The sequence below is a fragment of the Pteropus alecto genome, unplaced genomic scaffold (genome assembly GCF_000325575.1).
Source record: "Pteropus alecto unplaced genomic scaffold, ASM32557v1 scaffold105, whole genome shotgun sequence".
NCBI classification, from domain to species: Eukaryota; Metazoa; Chordata; class Mammalia; order Chiroptera; family Pteropodidae; genus Pteropus; species Pteropus alecto.
The window spans coordinates 5719979-5740359 of record NW_006436294.1 but is presented as its reverse complement, the minus strand read 5'-3'; the positions used below and the strand labels follow the sequence as shown (position 1 = coordinate 5740359).

The 20381-nt window shown below is 50.6% G+C and overlaps 1 long non-coding RNA gene across 10 annotated transcripts; it reads left to right on the top strand.

Annotated features, from left to right (window-relative positions):
- The first annotated feature begins 46 nt into the window (after positions 1–46).
- On the top strand, positions 47–18602 carry LOC107195759. Of its 10 annotated transcripts, none has more exons than XR_003046633.1 (6): positions 47–285; positions 3651–3788; positions 3857–5638; positions 10896–17370; positions 17920–18171; positions 18521–18602. It is a non-coding gene; the product is annotated as an uncharacterized LOC107195759 (long non-coding RNA). The 10 variants fall into 10 exon arrangements; XR_003046637.1 differs by having other exon boundaries at positions 3857–4038; positions 5573–5638; positions 17920–18596; XR_003046636.1 differs by having other exon boundaries at positions 3857–4038; positions 5560–5638; positions 17920–18596.
- The last annotated feature ends 1779 nt before the right edge of the window (positions 18603–20381 follow it).

Below are 20381 nucleotides of genomic sequence, written 5' to 3'. Positions count from 1 at the left end.
GGAGCCGCGCGAACCCTGGGGCGCCCAGGTGGACGGGTGGGGCGCAAGTCACCGGGCGGGATGGCGGCGGGAACCTAGGGGAGGGCGGGCGCTGCCGAGGGGAGGTGAGGGAAGGTCTCACACTCGGTTCTTGCACTCAGTGTGTATTCGGTGCCTTCACTCTGCTAGGATTGAGAATGCAGCAGTGAACAAAAAGAACGCTTTCCGGAAGCCGGCGTTCTGGAGGGGAGACAAAACAAACGAGCAGACAATACTGATGAGTATCGTGAAGTAAAATAAAGCAGCGTAAGAAAATAGAAACGGGGTTACTGTTTTAACCGGGGTGATGGGGAGGAAGGCTGGGCGGCGAAGAGAGGGAGCAAGCCCCGACGTCTGAGGAAGCGCTTCCCTGGCAGAAAGGACGACAAATTGCAAAGGCCCTGAGACAGTCCTTTCAGGAAAGCTCAAAATGACCGTTGGAGGATATGCGCGTTAGTTTTTATTCCAAGAGAAATGGGAAGAGTTTGAAAGATCAGAGGGGTGATGAGATGTCTTAAGTTTTAAAAGCTCTGTGGCAGCTGATTGTGACTAGATTGGGTGGTGGGAGAAGAGGTGGTAAGAGTAGAGAGGTCTACAGGTGGAAGCAAAGAGACCAGGTGGGTGATGGTAAGTGGGATGCTACTGTGACTAAAGTTAAATGAGCTAGGAAAAAAAAATGGTAGGAAGTAGTGGGGGGCCAGGCCAGATGGGGCCTTGCGCACTGTGGAATTCTTTCTGAATGAATCAAGGGGCCCTAAGAGGAGTAAGTGTGACCTACTCAAGTTGCCGTGTGTGAGTAGACAGAGGGCAAGAATGCAAGCAGGCGGATGCCTCGGGAGGCTGTTCCTGGGGCTGAGAGATGGTGGCCGGCTAGAGGAGTGGAGGTGGTGGAAGGTGGTAGGACTTGGATGTCATGTGAAGGCAGCCAGCAGGACTTGCTAATGTGAAGTATTAGTGAGCGAATGGTGGCGCCATCCACTGAGATAGGGACCGCTGCTGGAGGAGCAAACCAGGCAGGGTTTGGTTTGGAGCAAGTTAAATTTCAGTTGCATATCAAACACTAGTGGCAGGTTGAGTGAACAAGTGGATAGTCCATCCTGGAGCAGTGAATTTAGAAGCTGCCATTGTCTAGACGCTAGTTAAAAACCATGGGCCTGGGTGAATGCATCTAGAAGGAGAAGGTAGGTAGAGTAAAAAGATCTAAGGACCACGTCCTGGGGTACTGCAATATTTCCAGCAAAGGAGACTGGGAAGAAGTGGCCATTGAGTAAGAGGAGATTGGGTATCCATAAAGGCAATTGAAGAAAGCTTTTCTGGAAGGAGAAACTGACCAACTGGATTGCATACTGTCAAGAGATCAAATATGAGGACTCTCCTACTATTAGCTGTGTGACCCCAGGCAAAGCAAGTGTTCTCTCTGAACCACTGTTTCCTCATTTGCAAAGATGGGGCCAGTCATGCCTGTCTTAGGTTGTTGCGAGGTATGAAAGTGGCTGGCATCTGAAGATCAAAGTTCCCTGTCCTGTCAATGATATTCCATCCAGCACTGCGTCCCTCAGGTCAGTAAGCTGTAAAGCACTCTGCAGAAGCCTAAATTAGTGCATGAAGTCTCAGTGTGCCTGCTGCCAGGACTTGTCACCCCAAATCAAGTGATTAAAAGTCCATGTGAGAAGAGTTTGGAAAATTCAAAGTATATCTTTGAATAACCTCTCAAATGTCAATTCTGTTCATCGCTTAGGTAATTTAGCAGGTTCTGAAAATGACTGCCCTTCGGTCTCCCGGAGGGGGGACCTAAGGCCAGATATGGCGGATGCTATGGTTACTGGTGTTTGTGGTACTAGAAATGTCTTTTCACATCTACCTTCCGTCATAAGGACTTAGGAATCAGCACCTGCTGTGTGCTTCGTCACTAGAAAGCGAAGGCCCAGAATGCAAGGATGGTGCCATTTTCACCATCGTGACCTCAGGCCTTGGCCCAAATGATAGCACGAAGTAGTGTCAGGCCCTGCTTGGGACAAAGGTACAGTCAAGTAAGCAAGACAGCTAAAGCTCTTGTAGAGCTTGCTTTCAAGTACAAGGGTGACATAAATGAGGAGGTCTATTGTGAGTGCTATGAAGAAACCGACAAGAATGGTAGTGTAACCTCTGGGAAGTGACAATCCCATGAGGCCATAACTGTAGGGAGCTGGCAAGTGATATTTAAGCTCCGATCTGAAGAAAGGAGCCAGCCACTCAGGCTGGGCAAGGGGAGAATTCTGAGCGGGACAGTCTAGGGGGGAAGATGCAGGTTGGAGGAACCAAAAGGCCAATGTGGCTGGAGCTTAATGAGGCAGAGGGTGCAGGAGATGTGGTTAGCAAGGTAGGTGAGACCCACTCGGGCACACAGCTAAGAAGTTTGGCGCTCGTTCTGAGAACAGCGGAGAGCCAAAAGGGAGTGGATCCAACTTAAAAGCTCACCTGCTGCGAAGTGGGGACGGACTAAGTGGTGCCATGGCCTGTGCAGAGTGGAGGCAGAAGGTGCTGCTTCAGCCTCAGGATTCCTCCATAATTGAGAAAGCCCTCGATATTTACAAGAGCAAGAAACTTCAGTGAACGCCAGCTGCACAGCCGCCTTTGTTGGTCCACACAAGAAGCAAGCTTGCTGTGTCGTTGACATGTTTTAAAGTTTTTAGATGTTTGCTTCTTTAGCTGATTATTGATTTTTGTAAGGTTTGTCTTTCTTTCTTAGCATGTTTGGGAGCCGGGTGGGTTAAGATTAGGAAAGAACAGAGGAGAAAGGCATCTGTGCAGGCCCTAAATGATTCCTTACTATTGGTAACCTTGGGGCAGATAGGGCTAAAGGTCAGACCTACCTGTGATCCTACTGGATACCTGATTACAAGGTAAGTTGAAGTCAGCTTCACTAGGTCTTTTCTGTGAAGTTAGGCTATTGATTATGAAGAGTGGGGTCCTGAGAATTGGGGTGATCGGGAGGATACAGGCAAATCGAGAACTTTACCCCCCGCCCCATCCATCTGATCCTCTGTCAGTGGAAATGGCTCCCTGCCTTTCTGACATTAGTCTTTGCCTGCTTGAAGTCCTTTAATGAGCTCACTTGGGTGCTTACCTGGCAAGAAGATGTTGAGTCTTCTAAGACTCGCTCCGCATTAGCTCCAGCCCATAATCAGAGTCAGATCCCAGCATGTCTTGGGGAAACAACTGCAAAGCTCAATTTAGGAGACGTTTAAACACTGAGAACTGGGATGGATATTCATGCACTTGTATCATTAGAACTTGGGGAGTGGATTCTAATGTCAGCATACCATTGGATTGGGCTCAATTGATAAACATAGCTGACTTATCACAGATTCTGGGTTCCATGTGTGGCTCCAGCAACTGGGTGTGGCATGCTGAGCTAAGCTGGTGGAGAGAGATTTGGAGGGTCGCACACTGGTGGCCCCCTTTGGCTTTTAGAGACTACATGAACTGCACCTGAGTGTGCTGCTCTGACCCATTCACCCAGTAAGCCCGCAGAACCAGGGCGAGGTGTCTAGGGTAGATAGCACTGTAGAAAGAAGTCCTGGCAAATCCCCACAGTGGAGTCATGGGCTGAAGGTGTATCTTCTGCAAGTAACAATTGTCCATTTGAACAGCAGCTTCAGATTTTCCACTGGACATTGGTAGAAACCAAATGCCAGACCCTGAGACCCCAGATGAGTGTGTGACCTTGGTTGGGTGTGACACTATCAAGAGGAAGTTGAATACAATGATAGCCTTGCGCAGGAGCACAAGTAAGTAACATGAGCGGGTGGCTCAGACGCCCATGGCACCTTTGCCCACTTCCTCCCTTCCTTGCCAGCTCCCTACAGTTATGGCCTCATGGGATTCTCTGGGCAGAAGAGCGAAGAAGAAAAAGGCAGACCCAGTTAATAGATGGCCGTGCTGATGTGCTGACGCCAGGCAGAAGGCATCGAGCTTCAGTCAGTGTGCCCGAGAGAGAGAGGTAGAGGAGAGAAGCTGGAGGCGCGGGATCTGCCCCAGGTCAGTGGCGGTAGCGTAACAGGATGGCTGATGGCCCGCGGACTTGGAAAGAACAAGATTGGAGACTTAAAGACCAAAAGGGAAGGGGTTTGTGGGTGAACTTTCCAGATTGGGAGAGATGTAAGGGCATGTGAGTGTGAATGCTCACTAAAGGGCACCACCTGCACAGGAGGCCTTTAATCAGCAAGTGGGAGGACCCCCTATCTGCGGAGCCAGTTGGTCTCTTTGCAGCTCCCCTCTGGTGCCACCCAGTGCTTGCTTGATCGGCTTTTGTACCAAGTAGCCATGACCACATCTGAAGCTCATGAAGCAAGGATGTCAAGGACCCTGGCTCTTTTCTTTCTGCTCTGTCATTCTTGACATGTTGGATTTTGGTTCTTCCATCATACTTGTTGCCTCATGGTTCCAGAAAGGCTGCTTCGGTCCTGGGCTTGCTGACTGTGTTAGACAGGAAGCACGGGAAGGGCGGGAGGCAAAGGCTCTTTCCTCTTCAGACCTCAAGGTCTCCTCACTGAGAAGAGGCGATCCCCTTGGCAGTCTTCCGTTTACTCTCGCTCGTCGGAATTGGGTCACTCGCCAGCTTGGCCTGAGACCAGTCACTGGCCAGAGGGAATGAGACTACTGGGGCTGCTTCATACCAGTTGAGGTTTATTCCCTGGGGCTGTCTTCCTGAGATCAAAGGGTGTCATCCCTACTGACAGAAATTGATTTGGGGTGGGAGTTGAGGTTTAAGGCAGGGAATGGTTGAAGGTTAGATAACCAGTATCTGCCAGGGTTGCCAACATTTAAATTTTTGGAGCTATCACATATAAATCTAACTTGAGTGGAACAGTGAGGCGTCGCTGATCCCACGTTGCCTCCTGGCAGAACTGGGTCTCTAGACGTCATGTGCTCTCAGGTTTGCCACAGGCCCCAACACTATCACTCACCTGTCTGCTTTACCCATTTCCCCTACCCACATGGCTCCTGTGAACATTTGAGTTTATGGCCCCTGACTTAGGACATTATTTTAGGGTGATCTGTTTACTGATGAGTTTCTCCCACCGGGCTAGCACAGTGTAGCATGTAAAGTGTAAATTAAACATGCACACACAGGTAGCCTGTCACAGTGAGCAGGCCATCACACACACAGGTGGCCCATGGCAGTGAGCCAGGCCATCACATCGCGTGAGAGGGGTGGTCAAGGACCTAAGTTTGAACCTGACCTGGCTACATGCCCGGTTCCCCAGTCCGAGTCTCAGTCTCTACATGTGTAAAAGCAGGGAGTAGCATCTGCGTCCCGGCAACACTGAGAAGCTTAGGTGAGCTCATGCACATGAAGTGCCCTGTTTCTTCCCCAAGGAGGAATACCCTAACTTGAGATGAATTTGGAGTGGAATTAGGAAGATTTTTAAAAGCCGAGGCTACATCTTATTAGCTTTGCATTGCTAGAAGTGCTTAATAAATATTTAATAATGATAATAATGATGATTTAGCTTGGTAGAGTGTAATTATACAAATTGTTAAATGCAATTCTGCCAGGCTGTCATTACAGATAATAGCCTGAATGCAGGATAATGAGGGAGAAACCAGAGCCCACCATTGTGATGGCTGTCAATAGGTAGGTGGCTTGCAGTGCTACTGTAGACATTCGTGTGGGGGCGTGCGGGACTGTCGTGTGAGGGAATGGGGGTGGAACCATCTAGGCCAAGGGGAGAAGTTGGCAGGAGCCAGACACTACAGAGCCTTGTGGTCCAGGATGGGATAGTGAGAAGTCACTGGAGAGATTTCAATAGGAAAATGACAAGAGCTGATAATATGATTTTAAAAAGGTTTTTTCATCATTGCAACATGAAATTTACTTTTTAAACCGTTTTTAACTATATGGTTCAGTGGCATTAAGTACATTCACATCATTGCGCAACCATCACCACCACCCATCTCCAGAGCGTTTTTCTGTTCCCAAACTGAAACGGTGCACACTAAACACTAACTCCTCTCTGCCCCGCTCCAGCTCTCAGCAGCCTTTCTACTTTTGTCCCTATGAACTTGACTAGGTACCTCACATGGGTGGAATCATACATTATTTGTCCTTTTGTGACTGGTTTATTTCACTTAACATAATGTTCTCAAGGCTCATCCATGTTATAGCATCTGTCATAATTTCCTTTTTATGGCTGAATAATATTCCATTGTATGGCTGGACCTCATTTTGTCCGTCCGTCCATCTATCCATCCATCCATCCATCCATCCATCCATCCATCCAACTAACTTGGGTTGCTTCCACCTTTTGACTGTTGTGACTAACACTAGTATGAACATGGGTGTGCAAATATCCAAGTCCCTGTTTTCCGGTCTTTTGGGCAGAGACCCGGAAGTGAACTGGTTTCATCATATGGTAATTCTGTGTTTAATTTTTTAAGGAAGTTTTTCTACAGTGGCTGCGCCATTTTAACATTCCAGCCAGCAGTATGAGGGTTCCAGTTTCTTCATATCCTTGGCAACACTTATGTTCTATTTTTTGATAATGTCCGTTCTAATGGGTATGAAGTGGTATCTCATTGTGTTTGGGTTTGCATTTCTGTGATGATTAGTGAGGTTGAACATAGTTTCACAGGCTGATTGGCCATTTGTTTATCTTTTTTAGAGAAATGCTATTTAAGTCCTTTGCTCATTTTTTAATCATTTGTTTGGGGTTTTTCTTTGTAGTTAACTTGTAGAAGTTCTTTATTCTAGATATCAACTTCTCAGATCCATGATTTGCATAAATTTTCTCCTGTTCCATGCTTTGCCTTTCACTCTGTTGATAGTGTCCTTTGATGCACACACGTTTTTAAGTTTAGCGTAGTCTGACGTGTCTATGGTTTTCTCTTGTCGCCTCTGCTTTTGGTGTTATGTCCAAGAAATCATTGCCAAATACAATGCCATGAAGCTTTTCATGTGTTTTTTTCTAAAGAGTTTTATAGTTTTAGTTCTTATTTTAGGTCTTAGATCCATTCTGAGTTAATTTTTGTGTATAGTATGAGGCCAGCTTCATTCTTTTGCAGGTGGATATTCAGTTTTCCCAACTCCCATTTGTTGAAGAGAATGTCCTTTTGCCACTGAGGGGTCTTGGCACCGTTGTCAAGAGTGTATTTCTGGGCCTCGTATTCTAGTCCATTGGTCTGTACATCTGTCTTTATGCCAGTACCACTCTGTTGTGACTCTTGCAGCTTTGTGGTAAGTTTATAAGTGAGGAAGTACGAGATCTCCAGCTTTACTCTTCTTTTTTAAGATTGTTTTGGTTATTCAGGGTCCCTTGAGATTCCATATGAATTTCAGGATGAATTTTCCTATTTCCCCAAAAATGTCACTGCCGATATGTGGTTCTAAATTGGGGGTGTGGTAAGCATGGAAGCAGGACAACAGTTAGGTGGCAGGTCAGGCAAGAATTGATGGTGCTTCTGAATGGCGACGTAGCATCAGATGTAGAGAAACCTCGGAAGGGTTTGGAAAGCATTTGGATGGTGAAATCAGAATTTAGTGAAGGATTCGAAGTGAGTGAGGAGGGAAAAAGGAATCAAGAATGGCTCCTTGGTTGTGAGTTGGAGCAGATGTACCCATTTCTGGATGGGGAGAATGGAAAAGGAACAGGTTAGAAAGTCAGGGGTGTCAAGCGTTCCTTTGGAAAAGAAAGAGTTCCCTTTGGGGCACAGGAAGTCCGAGGTAGCTGGGAGACAGGCAGGTGGAAAGGAAGGGAAGCTATGCTGGGGACACCGAGCTTGGCGCGAGGGGAGACTGCAGGGCTGGGGAGAGAAACGTGCGTCAGCCCCGGATGGAGGCACGTGGGGGCCCGAGACAGGGAGGGCAGGGAGTGAGGAAGGACAGTAACTGCAGAGGGGTGGTCTGAGGAGTTAGCCTGCCAGGTTATTCCACACCTGGGGACAGGAGGAGGAGGAGTCAGCAAAGGTGGCTTTAAGTTTCTGAGGAGATTGTCCCCAGCATGAAAACCCAAGGAAAATGACAGCAAATCCACAGCCTCCATTCTGGGCTGCTGCTCCACCGTTGTGGTGAGGCCCCTGGCGTTTGAGTAGCGGTGGAACCAGCTGGGTCCCGTGTCCTTTTCGTTGACCTTGGTGGTTGGGAACTCCCAGTGCCCCGTGCGGCCCACTTCTGGCCTGGCACCCCATGTGTCCCTTCATGCCTTCGCTCCTCCCTGAAGGCTTGCCTCACCGTTTCCCCTGCATCGCTCTGCTCCGCCAGCCCACCCCGGGCCTGCCTGCAGCGTGGGCCTCGTCTGCGCAGCTGGAGCCCCTGTGGCCTGCAGAGCCTGTGAAGACAGGGAGCGTCTTTCATTCATCTTCATTTTCCCAGCGCCGAGGCCGGGACATGGATCTCTGGGTGGAGAGATTAAAGGGTCATTTTAAAATGACTTTTCATTCATTTCTTTGCCCTGACCACGTGTGATTTATATAATTATTTAAAATAACAAAAGATTTTAAAAACCATCCAGAGAAATGAAAGTGGGATGAACATTGATTTGGAAACGAGAACAAGGTAACCGAAGCTGAGAGTACTCGCCCCGCGTTCCGCAGTCATGCATTGGGCCCCAGCTGGGCGTCACTGGGTTGGTAGCTGGGGATGTGCCCTTGGCCAGAGGGAGGGTCGAGTGGGACCCGCCTTAGGTGTTTGTGCAGCCTCTGCAGCTCTCACGCTGCTGCTGGCGACGTTGCATGGTGCAGGCAACTTCAGAGAACAGGTTGGCGGTTGTTAAAAGTTCAGTATGTGTTTACGTGTGGCCTGGCAGTTTCACTCCTGATGTTTACTCACCGAAACAAATGCTTGTGGCACAGAAGATTGTCCCCAGATGTTTGTGTCAGCTTTATTCACAATGACTAAAATGGAAACAGCCCGAATGCCCACGAACCGGCGGGCTGTGTAACACACCGGCCCGTCCCTGCAGTGGGCCTGGCAGTGAAGAAGGAGCTGCTAATGTATGCAGCGACGTGGCCGGAATCAAGCGTCCTGCCAAGTTAGAGAAGCCAGACCCGAGAGCGCGTCCTGCCTGACTCCGCTTATGTGAAATCCTGCATCAGACAGAGCTCATCCGAGGTGACGGAAGGCAGATCCTTGGGGGTGCCTTCCTGGGGGACGGGGCTGCGCCAGGGGCCTGGTGGAAACGCTCTCTATCTTGATTGCGACAGTTACAAGGGTGAAGATGTTTGTCGAAACTCATGACCTACACTTAAAAGAGTGCCTTTTATTGCATGAAATCATATTACAGTGAAGCTGGTTTAAAACAGAGAAGGCGCTGTGTCTCCTCTCACAGAGCCAGTCGGGGTGAGAGACGCAGTCCAAGTACTGACAAATGTGTGCAGGGTCACCAACTGGTCAGTGTCCTGAAGAAAGCGTTCAGGCCCTGGCAGAGGAAGAGACCAAGACAGCTTAGAGGAGTGGAGGGAGTTTCACCGACGAGATGGATGCTAAGCTGGCACGCGTCCTCCTCCTCGTCGCAAATGTGTATGTTTGTTACCAAAGCAACAGGTTTTGAGTATAGGAAAAAAATGAGAAAAAGCAGATGTGTAAAAGGAAGAGGAAAGGCCTGGTGCGCACACCCACAGTCCTGCTCACATGGGGGTGCTAGCGCCTCCTCCCGGCGTGGACCCCTGTGGACCCTTCTGACCTGCTGAGCAGTTCACGGAGGTGGGGTGTGAAGTGAACCCAGGCAGGCCATCAAACCAGAGATCACGCTGCTCAGCGCCATCTGGGTTAGTGACAAAGATATTGGAGAGAGAAGGGCAAAGAGGAAGTGGCCAGGGCCCAAATTCCTGGTGTGGGAGGGTGGGGAGGAGATGGGGAGGGGTTCGAGATCTGGCTTTGATGTAGGGGTTGTACCATTATCCCCATGAATCCACGCCCTGGGGCTAACAGAATTTAGCTTTTGATTCACAAACCAATTCTGCTCATCAGTGATTAGGCTCAGAGATAATTGGGGAGCTTAGGTCCCCAGGCACTCATGTGTTGCCCACATGGCCAGACGCCTCTCTGGGCAGTGCCTGCTAAAAGTCTCCTCTGTCACTCACAGCCCTATTGTGTTTCTCCGCAACTGAGGCTGTTACAGTGAAAACCTTGCTGTGTTCCTAATCAGAACCCGGCACTTTTCTGGGTCTGGGTCAGTAATGGCAGGCTGGGAACCCAGAGCCAGCACAGTGGGTGGGTGGCAGCGGGGTGGTGGGCGCGGGGCCCGGCCCGGGGTCTGTCTGGCTCAGAGCCCTGAGGGTTGCTGCGCCTCTGCGCCCAGGTTCTGCAGCGAAGATCATGTGGTGCTTTCTCTTCACCGATCAGCCGCCCAGCTTGGGAATTGACCTCTGCCCAGGTGGAAGGCATTTGCAGAGAGCTCACCCTCAGACTCTGGGACCTGCTTCCTGTCTGATGCCTCAAGGACCCAATCTCCTCCGAACCCTTGTCCAGCCCTGCTCTCTCTGACTCTGCCAGTGACCTCCTGGAGCACTTGTTGCTATTGCTCATTCGGGAGAGTGCTGGTCTGTGTGGCATCAGGCAAGGTGCTTTGGCCCCCCGGGCCCCCCAAACCCTGGCCATAAAGGAAAAACACTTAACAGCCAGTGTGAGAGCACAAAGCACACAGTAAGTGTCCATCCAAACACTCAGGAATTTTGCCATGATGAGGCAGCTGAGTGCACATCGGTCTGGTTTGCACAGAAGGTCCTGGTGACCCAGCGTAACTATCAACAAATTCCCCTTTTGCTTTCAGAAGTGTCCTGGCTTGGGTGACAAATGATATTGTTACCCAATTAGGAACCAACCACGTCGATCAGATCCTTTCTCATCTAGGAAGGAAAAAGGGACCATCTGAGGGCCTACCTGTGTCTTTTTACAGGCTAGGAACCTACAGCCTGGAGTGAGGCCGCATCCCACAGGAATTGCTGAGCGAGATCCAGCGGGGCCCACAAAGATGTCGGGTGCGTTTCAGGTTAGAGCGGTTTGTGTAGAATGTGCTAGGACGCACACCAGTCAAGTTTACATTTCTTACATGACAAGATGTTTAGCCCTTAGGGGAATCCTTGCTTTGTATTTTTTTAGAGAACTTTTGAGCAAAATAATTATTATTATTATATTACTATTATTATTTTGAGAGAAGTCTCTTGGGACTCCTTTGCCTTAATTTCAAGCAACAAGCAAATGTTCACATAACTACAGCCGACAAAGTGAGCTCATTGGGGAAAAACCAATCAGAAGCAGAGAAGGCATCGTCGCCCCCTTAGAATGAGAGAAGGGCCATCTCAGCACCTGTGGCCACAGGTTTCTCTGTCTTCTCGTGTGGTGGCCTGAAAGAAACTTAGAACGCTGTGGGAATGCCGCGGGCGGGCCTCCACCTCGGCCTGGAATCTCGTGGGCATGCTGGCCGGAGCTGCTGGCCAGGTCCTGTGGCAGTTTTCAGTGAGTCTGAGTAATAAGGGGCGCGGAGACAAAGCTGTGGTTTCTTAGCAAAGGTGGCTTGTGCAGAGGGCGCTCGTTCACCCCCGGTGGGGGCTGTGCCGAGGCCACTGACACATTGGAAAGCTGGCTGGCAGCATGTAGCTCAGGCCTTGAAAGGCCTTTGCCTTTGATCCGGGAACTCCGCCTATGGGAATGTCTCTAAGGAAATCACCCGAAATTTGGAAAAAGCATATGCACTAAGATGTTCATAATTGTTTATGACAGTAAAAGTGAGGACAATTGGCCTATGCAATGATAGGCATTTGGTTAAGTGCACACAGCCCTGATGGAATATTGCATAGTCATTAAGAGCGAGATGCGCACACTTGTCCCAAATCTGCTGTCCGCTCTCCACTACCTGTCATTGGTCTGGTTGGATTTCTTTTTTCTTTCTTTACTTTTTTCTTTTCTTTCTTTTTTTTGATAAGAGGAGAGAGTGGGCTATTAATGTCAGAAATAGAAATTTTACATAACGGTTTTGAAAATGACATTTGTACATAACTCGCAACATCACGGGAAGTGGTTTGTTAGATGGAAAGTAGACTACGAAGTTGCATTGTAACCATGTTAGCTGGAAATTTGGGTTAGAAAAAGTCTGAAAAAGCTTTGGGAAAATAGTTTTCCATGGATATCTCGAGTTTCTGCATGAATTCAATATTAGGAATATTAAGGAAGCAACAATATATATTAAAGTGTCTTTAAACAGAGATACACATGAAACAAAGTTACTTATTGTCCAGTTGCTACAAATGTAGTGACCAGGGTCTCATAGGAACCTAATGCTGTGCAGGGTGTTACTGGGGCTTTAATAACTACCACAAAAACGAGGTATCGGCTGTTTTATAAAGCAAAAGGAGGCGAACATGTCTCGTGGCGAGAAGGTCGCCCTCACTTCCGCCCGCGCTCACGCCCTTTCATGCAGTCGTGCCGTCTGGGTCCTGACCTCCTGTCAGAACCACTCACCTCTGCTGCCCTTCGTTCATGCTCCGCCGTTCCCTGGGGAACACTCCTTCGCTGGGTGGGATGTCACTTGCCTCACCTGAGAAGGGACAGTACCGCGTACTGGGTGAGGAGACCGTCGTGGAGAGCCCCTGGCCGGGCGCCGGGCCGGTCCGTGCTCAGCCGCGCTCCCCCTCCCGCCGTGTGGCCTGCAAAGCCGCGGCCGTCCTCCCGCCAGCGCTTTTGCCCTGTGCTGTGGGCGGGGAGGCTGAGGCTCTGACACGTCGCGGCCTGCGCAGCGACATGTGCCAGCGAAGAGGCAGAAGATTCAGATCCAGGGCTCACGCCCCCTGGGACTGGGTTCTTCCACGATTCCTCCGTGAGTCTGGACTCGCGCGTCTTTCTTTGGCTCTTCCACGAACTTCGTTCCGTTTAACTTGGCCCCCAGTACACCGCGTGGCTTCGTCCCCTCCTCTGAACTGCAGGCATGAGGCCCACACTACCCTAACTAGGTTTTAGAAACACAGAAAAGGCTTTTTCCGTGCGCCCCCACGATCCCCGCCTCATGGTTTGGGGTTTTCCTTTCGCTTTCGAGCATCTGCCACGTGAGGGTGTGTTTTGTGTGTTGCACTCCTGCTCGTGCACTTTGGCGCCCTGCATCTTATCTGCACTTCATAGGAAACGTTTTTGCTCTTTTTGACGGTTGCTCCCTGTTCCTTAGACTAATACAAGGAGATGCATCCGATCGCCGGCATGATACTGTTACAGGGGTGCACTTAGAGAATATTGTTCTCCTTTTCCTCATCTTCAGATTTCTTGCAGTACATTTTACGATAAAAAATATGGCTGAAATGTCAACCCTGGGTAGTCAGTGTACCGAATGCCTCTCCGTCGTGTCTCAGCAGGTTCCTCTGGCTGTCCTATCCCATGTCACGTTTGAGAGAAAGCACTCGTAACTTCTTCCCAGAGAGCACACTGGGGCTGGGCGTTTTCAGTCTGAAGGGAGATGGGCGTGGTCTGAATCACTTCAGGTCAGAGGGAGGGAAAGTGTCCCGAAATCCAGAGCTTATGAGAGAATTTTATCCCCATTTCTTTCCCGAAGCATTTAACAAATACAGGGCCACCTTTGAGTTCTGGAGGGCAGGGACCATTTCTTCCTCATGTGCCTGGCACCAGGCCTGGCACACAGGTGCTCAGCAAACGTTTGGAGAACAAGAGTGATTCACTCGACTGAGACTCACAGTGCCCCAGGGAAGGGAATTTACGGCTCGTCCAGAGTTAGTTTATTTCAAGGGATCTGTGTCAAGATCAGAAAAATAAGGCTTTAAGGTTGACGAAGAAATTTTTTTTTAATGAACAGCCCGGTGAGAAATGCCGTGGCCACCACGCCAGAGACGTTCGGCGTTGAGGACACGAAATGTATCCAGCCAGGCCACTTTCGGAAACCTCTTCTCTTACGATTGAGTGATGTGCCTTTCAAGGAGAAAAGCCCTCGTCATCGAGATGGGAGAACAGCGTGCTCCGGCTCAGCTATGCGTTTTCCACAGAAATAGACTTTTTCTCAGCATTTTCTCCCAAATCTATAGGAAACATATCAACGAAAGTAGATTGATTTCTGGAGTGAAAGAAGAGTATAAATTCACCTGGCCCCAGGCTTCGGAGGGCTGCAGCCCCTGCTGCTCGAAGAGCGTGCACGATTATCTAGAACCTGGAGGTGCCTACTGTGTGCCTCTTCTCCCTCACGCTGTGCGGTAGGCTGAATTATGGCTCCCAAAGATGCCATGGCCTAATCGCAGGAACCTGTGACTATGTTAGGTCATGTGGTAAAGGGGAAGTAAGGTTGCAGATTAAATGAGGGTTGCCATTCAACTGACACCAACACAGGGACAGTTTCCTAAGGTATTGGGTGTGCCTAGTGTGATCACAGGGTCTTTAAAAGTGGGAGGGGGACTTGGAGTAGTCAAAATCATAACGACAGAGTGGCGTTGGCCAGGGGCTGAGGAAGAAGGATTGTGGAGTTGCTGTTTAATGAGTGTGGAGTTTCAGTTTTGCAAGATGAAAAGAGTTCTGGAGAGGGACAGTGGCTGCACAACCGTGAGTGTACTCACTGCCACCGAACTGTACACTTAGAGATGGTTCGATATTAAAAACTACTGACCTGTACACTTTACAGTAAATTTTATTTATGTGAATTATATTTCAATTTTAAAAAGGCATGAGATAGGGCAGCCTCCTTTTCCTGCTTCTGGGTTTGATATATAAGTGTGTGATGCCTGGAGCTGCTGCAAGCATCTTGCGGCCATGAGAGACACTGGACACGGAGAGCAGCCAAGCACAAGAATGGGCAGCCCCTGGACTCTTTATGACACCGATGAGCCCCTAAAATAACTGACCTGTCCGATCTCTTGTCATGTGACATAATGTCCTGAACTTCGGAGCCAGTCGATGGATTTTTCTGTTCCTTGCAGCCCTGGTCACCCCTCCACAAAGCCCTGAGCAGCGAACACTGTCTAGGGGTCTCTCTCGCCAGAGGAGCAAGTCTTCCCCTGCAAGGGCTGGGAGGAGAAAGGCGCGCTGTCTGCTCTGCTTCTGCTGCTTCCTCCCTCAGCCACCCCCTTCTTCATCTACCCGGTGCCACCACTGCCACCTCAGCTTTCCTTTCTGGCCCCTCCAAGAGCCTCTGCTAAGACTTCCCTGCAGCACTGTCCCAAGGCGTCATAGTTAACCAAGTGTCCCTCACCCCCCTTCCTGGGGGCAAGGCCAGGGCCTGTTTCATTAGGCCTCCTGGTTCTATACAGCACAGCACAGTGCAGCACCGGCCCTGGCGCTTAGTAGGGCCCCAGGAATTGCTTACTAAGTTGATCGAAGAGGTGAGAGTGGCTTAGTCAGTGTACATGCAGTGAGATAAAATCAGCCTCTGTCAAGAGCACCTACTATGTGCAAGTCACACTGACCTCTCTTCAGGCCCTAAAGCATTTAATATTCACACTACAGATGAGGAAGGAGGCTCAGCCAGGTGAAGCCATGTGCCCGAAGCCACACAGCTACTAGGTGGACAAGCTGGGATTCAGACACAGTTCTGACACTGAACTCTTCAAAAATAGTAACAATAACAGCCAGCCTTTACGTTGCCATCATGGTGAACCACGCCCTACTCTGACTGAACCCTCCCAACTTTGCTGCGAGGTGGGTGTCGTTAGCTCTGTCGTGTAGATAGGAAACTGAGGCCAGCACTGGGAGCTGGTGCTCGGCTCCAGGGTCCCTACCCCCACACCTGGAGCATCCCGGCTCTGGCTCACGATGGCGCTGGGGTGTCCACTGCCGCCTGGACATCAGCAAGACCAGGTGCACACAACCAGGGCTCTGGGCGGAGGAAAAGCAGTCACTTCCTAAAATGGTTTCGAGGGGACCATCTTACTTGCGGCCTGCGCTGGGACTGTGGGGCGGGTAAGGTCCCCCTGCCCTCAGGGGACTGAGTACCAGGCTGGTGGAAAGAGGCCTGGCCACACTCAGCCAGGGCGCGCCCACCGGATGGATGTGCAGGGCAGGCAAGCGGGCTTGCAGGAGTGTGGTGCTCAGGCCAGAGGCCGGCAGTGTCCAGGAAAAGGGGCAGAAAGAGTGGGAGCGACACATCTGGAGCCTGACTGGGAGCCTGACTGGGAGCAGGCCACCAGACAGCAGTGACGAGATGCTGACTAATTCTGCGCACCAGCCCCACTGCGGGCTCCGGGGTGAGTCAGACGTGGCTTGACATCACTGTTTACTAACTGTAGCCTCACGGTGCCCCTCTGGTCTTTGAAATGCGGCAGACCGGTTCCGTCCCTCACCAGCTCTGTGACTCTGGGCACGTCGTCCCTTCTCTGAGCCTGGTCTCCTGGATGTGTCTGCACAGGATTGTGTGAGGGTCACGAGTCAGTATGTACAGCTCACCACAGGCTCCCTAAAGGTTGGCTATAGTCTTGTCACTGAGTCTGCTCTTCTCCGCAGAGCTGGGGCCTGCTTCCTCCCTGTGGGGAGCTGGACAGCAGTCCCCAAAGATGTCCCCAACCCTAGGACCCGTGAATATGCTGCCTTACATGGCAAAAGGGACTTCACAGCTGTAATAAAGTTACCGACCTTGAACTGGGGAGATTGCCCAGGTGGGCCCAGGGTAAGCACAGGACTCCTTCAAACAGGAAGAGGAAGAAGGGCAGAGTCAGCTTCAACAGAAAAAGAGGCAGGGAGACGATGTGAGGGGGACTTCCCCGGGTGTTAAAGGCTTTGAAGGCGGAGGAAGGCGGCCCCTGGAAGCTGGATGGGGGCCCCAGCTGACAGCCGCCATGGAAGGGGGCCTTAGTCTTAGAACTGCAAGGAACCGAATTCTGCCAACGACTCGAATAAGCCAGGAAAATGGATTGTCTGCCGGAACCTGCCGTATTTCCACTCTATAGAACTGTAGGACAATAAATTTGTGTGGTTTAATGCCTCTAAACGTGTGGTGCTTCGTCATGGCAGCAGAAGGAAATGAACACAGCACTCAGACTCTCTTTCTGTTGGGAACGAGGGTTCGGCCCACCGCAGCCTCTAGTCACCCCTTAAGTGCTGGCCTCCCAGCCCGCTCTCCTGAATCAACGTGCAAGGTCATTTTCCACGGTCTCCAGCTGAAACATGGGCAGGATGGCGGAGCCTTGAAAAGGCCAAGTATACTTGGCCTTGTGCCCAAATAAAAGTCTGGAAATGAGTGTACTTGTTTAAAAAAAAAAAAAAAAAGCCAAGTGCTGACCCACTTTTTCCTGACTGCTCTGCCTCAGACACGTCCCTCTAAAAGGAAATTTATTTCCAGTACACGCTGTTCCCAGGGCTGACATCACCCACCTCGACCAGGAGCAGGACTGACAAGAGCTCTCGGAGGCTGGAGTCCAGCATCTGATAATGGAGCCCAAGTTCTGCAGAAAGCGGTGGGTTTGGTTTTGAGTTTATTTTCATTTTTTTAAACTGTATCGGCGTGGCCCTGGAGGGGTTGGGGGTTTAGCCTGAGGTAGAAATTCCACCCAGGAACAATGCCACCTGGTGTTCAGCACCCAGCCCTGCAGCCCGTCTATACAGACCCTGGCAGGCCACAAAGCAGCAGCATAGCCTGGTGGCGGCGACAGCCACTGCAGATGGGCACAGAGGCTGTTACAAGGACAGAATGTCTCCACGGGAAGACAGCTGCTTCTGAGTGGCCACATGCCTCCGAGCAGGTCTGGGCTTGGTCCAGGCCTGCTCTGTCGACACCCCCTCAGAGGCCTGAACTGGCACCGAGATCCAGAGATGCTCCTGGAGGAGTCTGGACGGGAATGTGGGCTTGAGAGTTGGCCAGCGCGCTCCCATCTACCTGGGGGCCTTACAGTGAGCCTCGGTGACCCCATCTGATCAGTGAGAGTTGTGCTCCCTTCCCATTGCTGCTGTGAAAAATCGCAAGCTCGGTTGCCGAAACAACACAGATTTTTTATTTTAAATTCTAGAGGACAGAAATCCTGAAATCGAGTGTCTACGGGGCTGTGTTTCTTCTGGAGAGTCCAAAGAAGAATCCATTCCCTTCTTTTTCCAGCCTCTAGAGGCACCTGCATCTTTTGGCTGGTGGCCTTTCATCTTCAAAGCCAGCAGGACAGCGTCTCACATCTCTCCCTGACCTCTGCTGCTGTCATTACATCTTCTCTGAGTCTCCTTTCATAAGGCCCTTTGAGATGACCTTGGGCCCATACTGGATAGTCCAGGTTGTCTTCCATCATGAGATCCTTAGTTCAGTCCCATCTACAGAGTCCCACATATTCCCAGGTTCTGGCGGGGTGGTGGGGTGGTGGACATCTTCCAGGACATTAGTTGCCTCCCACAGGGAGGTTGATGTGAGGTGGCAAGATATACGTGGTCTATTAGTTTGCTAGGACACCAGTTCTTTGTCCCCTTTCCCAACCGAGAGGGTCCCACTGTGAGGCTGGACCCTGTCACCTGCTCCCGTGTCCCATCGTGCCTGATGTGGGCTACTACTAAGGCCCATTCCCCTCCTGGGTTTAACTTCCGCCCTTGGCCAAGGTCAGGAGTGAGCCTTCTGTGCTCCCATTGCAGATCAATCCTGCAAAAGAGAACACGTGGACACGGATTTTCAGTGGGGAACCAAGTCCCTTACGGCAGTGAGACAGAACTATACCCACTGTCCCAGGTAAGGGAACTAACCAAGTCCCTTACGGCAGTGAGACAGTGGGTATAGTTCTTAGAACGGTGTCACAGTGGAGTCTCAAGTGGTAGCTGTGTTTGTACAGTATAATAAGGTAGGTGAGGTCCGCATTCATGGTGATCATCTTTGCGGCATGCTGCTGGGTCCCTTGAGGACCCTGGGGTCCTTATGTCGTCCTTGCCAGCCCAGGGTTTCTGATCCCAGCCTGCTTTCCTGGGCCATAGCGTGATCATTTCTCCTCTTACTTGCATAGCAACCTTCCAGTGAAATTTTTCCCATGCTTCGGGGCAAACCCGCAGAACTGTGAGCGGGTCAGAGAGAGAACTGTCAGCCACAATCTCAGCACGTGTGCAGCGTCCGACACTGAGAGATACAGGGCGTTGGCGGAGCCTGAGGACAGAGAACTCCCTCTGCTTGGGACGTCAGGGGAGGCTTCACAGAGGATGAAGGCCTTGGATTGAAATTTGAAGAATGAGTGGAAATTTGCCCAGTGGCCATAGCAGGGAAGAGAAAGAGAACAGTGTCTGCGGATGCTCAGAGGTGTGGGAAGAAAACGTTTCAAAAACTAGCAGTTCAGCCAGGCGGAACCCTGGCCTGAGGAGGGCGGGGTAGCAGCGGGTGAGGCTGGACGAGTAGGCACTAGTAGTGTCTTCAAACTTTATTGAGCCATAAAGTGACATGACACACAAGTCACCCATGTGAAGAGTACAGTTCGTTGGCATTCAGTGTGTTCAGAGTGGCGTGCCACCACAGGAAGCAATGTTTGAAGCCCTCGTATGGTCCTGTGGAAGGTGGCCTTCTTGGGCTCCCCGAAGTGTCCTTTGGGAGTTGTATGGGTGCATAGAGACCACCTAGGAGAGGCTGGAGCCTGTCCCCTGCTCCCGTGTTTGAACCTAGACAGGAAAGAAAACGTGGCAGTTTTTGTGCTGAGCAAAGTAGGGCAACGGGTTTCCTATGGATCGTGAGGGGACGAGGCCCCCGAGAGCCCCCACCCCAGGCCCCAGCTTCGAAAACCTGGGGCTGTGTCTTAATAATAGTCAAAGCAGAGGGGACCATAACACACCAAGAGCGTGGCCCGGGACCAGTTGAGGCTTCCAGGAGTCCTCCCTTCATGACAGACACTGAATGGAGCAGGTATCCCAGAGCCGACTTGGGACATGCAGCAAAGAGATTCTTAGTTTTCTTGTTAAAGTGGTACTTCTTTTAAACGGGAGAGGGAGGCTCCAGTTGATTTTTATGGAAAACAAAGACTTCAGAGATGGGCGGAGGCTGAATTTAGCGAGGCAACTGGTATGGAAAAAAGGATGGTGTAAGGAAATTGGTCCGCGCGCGTACGGGCTGCTCCTCCTCTCAGGCTGGGGGGCTGGTGCTTCCCAAATGTGCTTGTGCTCCCACAAACATGCATGTCAAGGCCACACCCCCAGCGTTCTGTCAGCGTGTGTGCGTCTGGCCAGGAAACTGGCATGTCTTTTGAACTGCTTGGTCTTTCCTTGGAATTCTTCTTTTAATGATTTTAAAACTGCAAACTTAAGTTTCAAGCACAGTACAAATAACTTATTTTCCTGAATAATTTTAGCGTAAACGGTCGGCCTGATGCCCCGACAGTCCTAAAGAGTTCGCTGTGTGTTCTCCACAGACAGGCACCTTCTCCTGCATAAGCGCAACACAGCCGTGAAAGACAGAGGGTTAATATCAACACGGTACTGCCTGATCTCCAGGCTGCATTCGTGTTTCGCCAGTTGTTCCAATTAT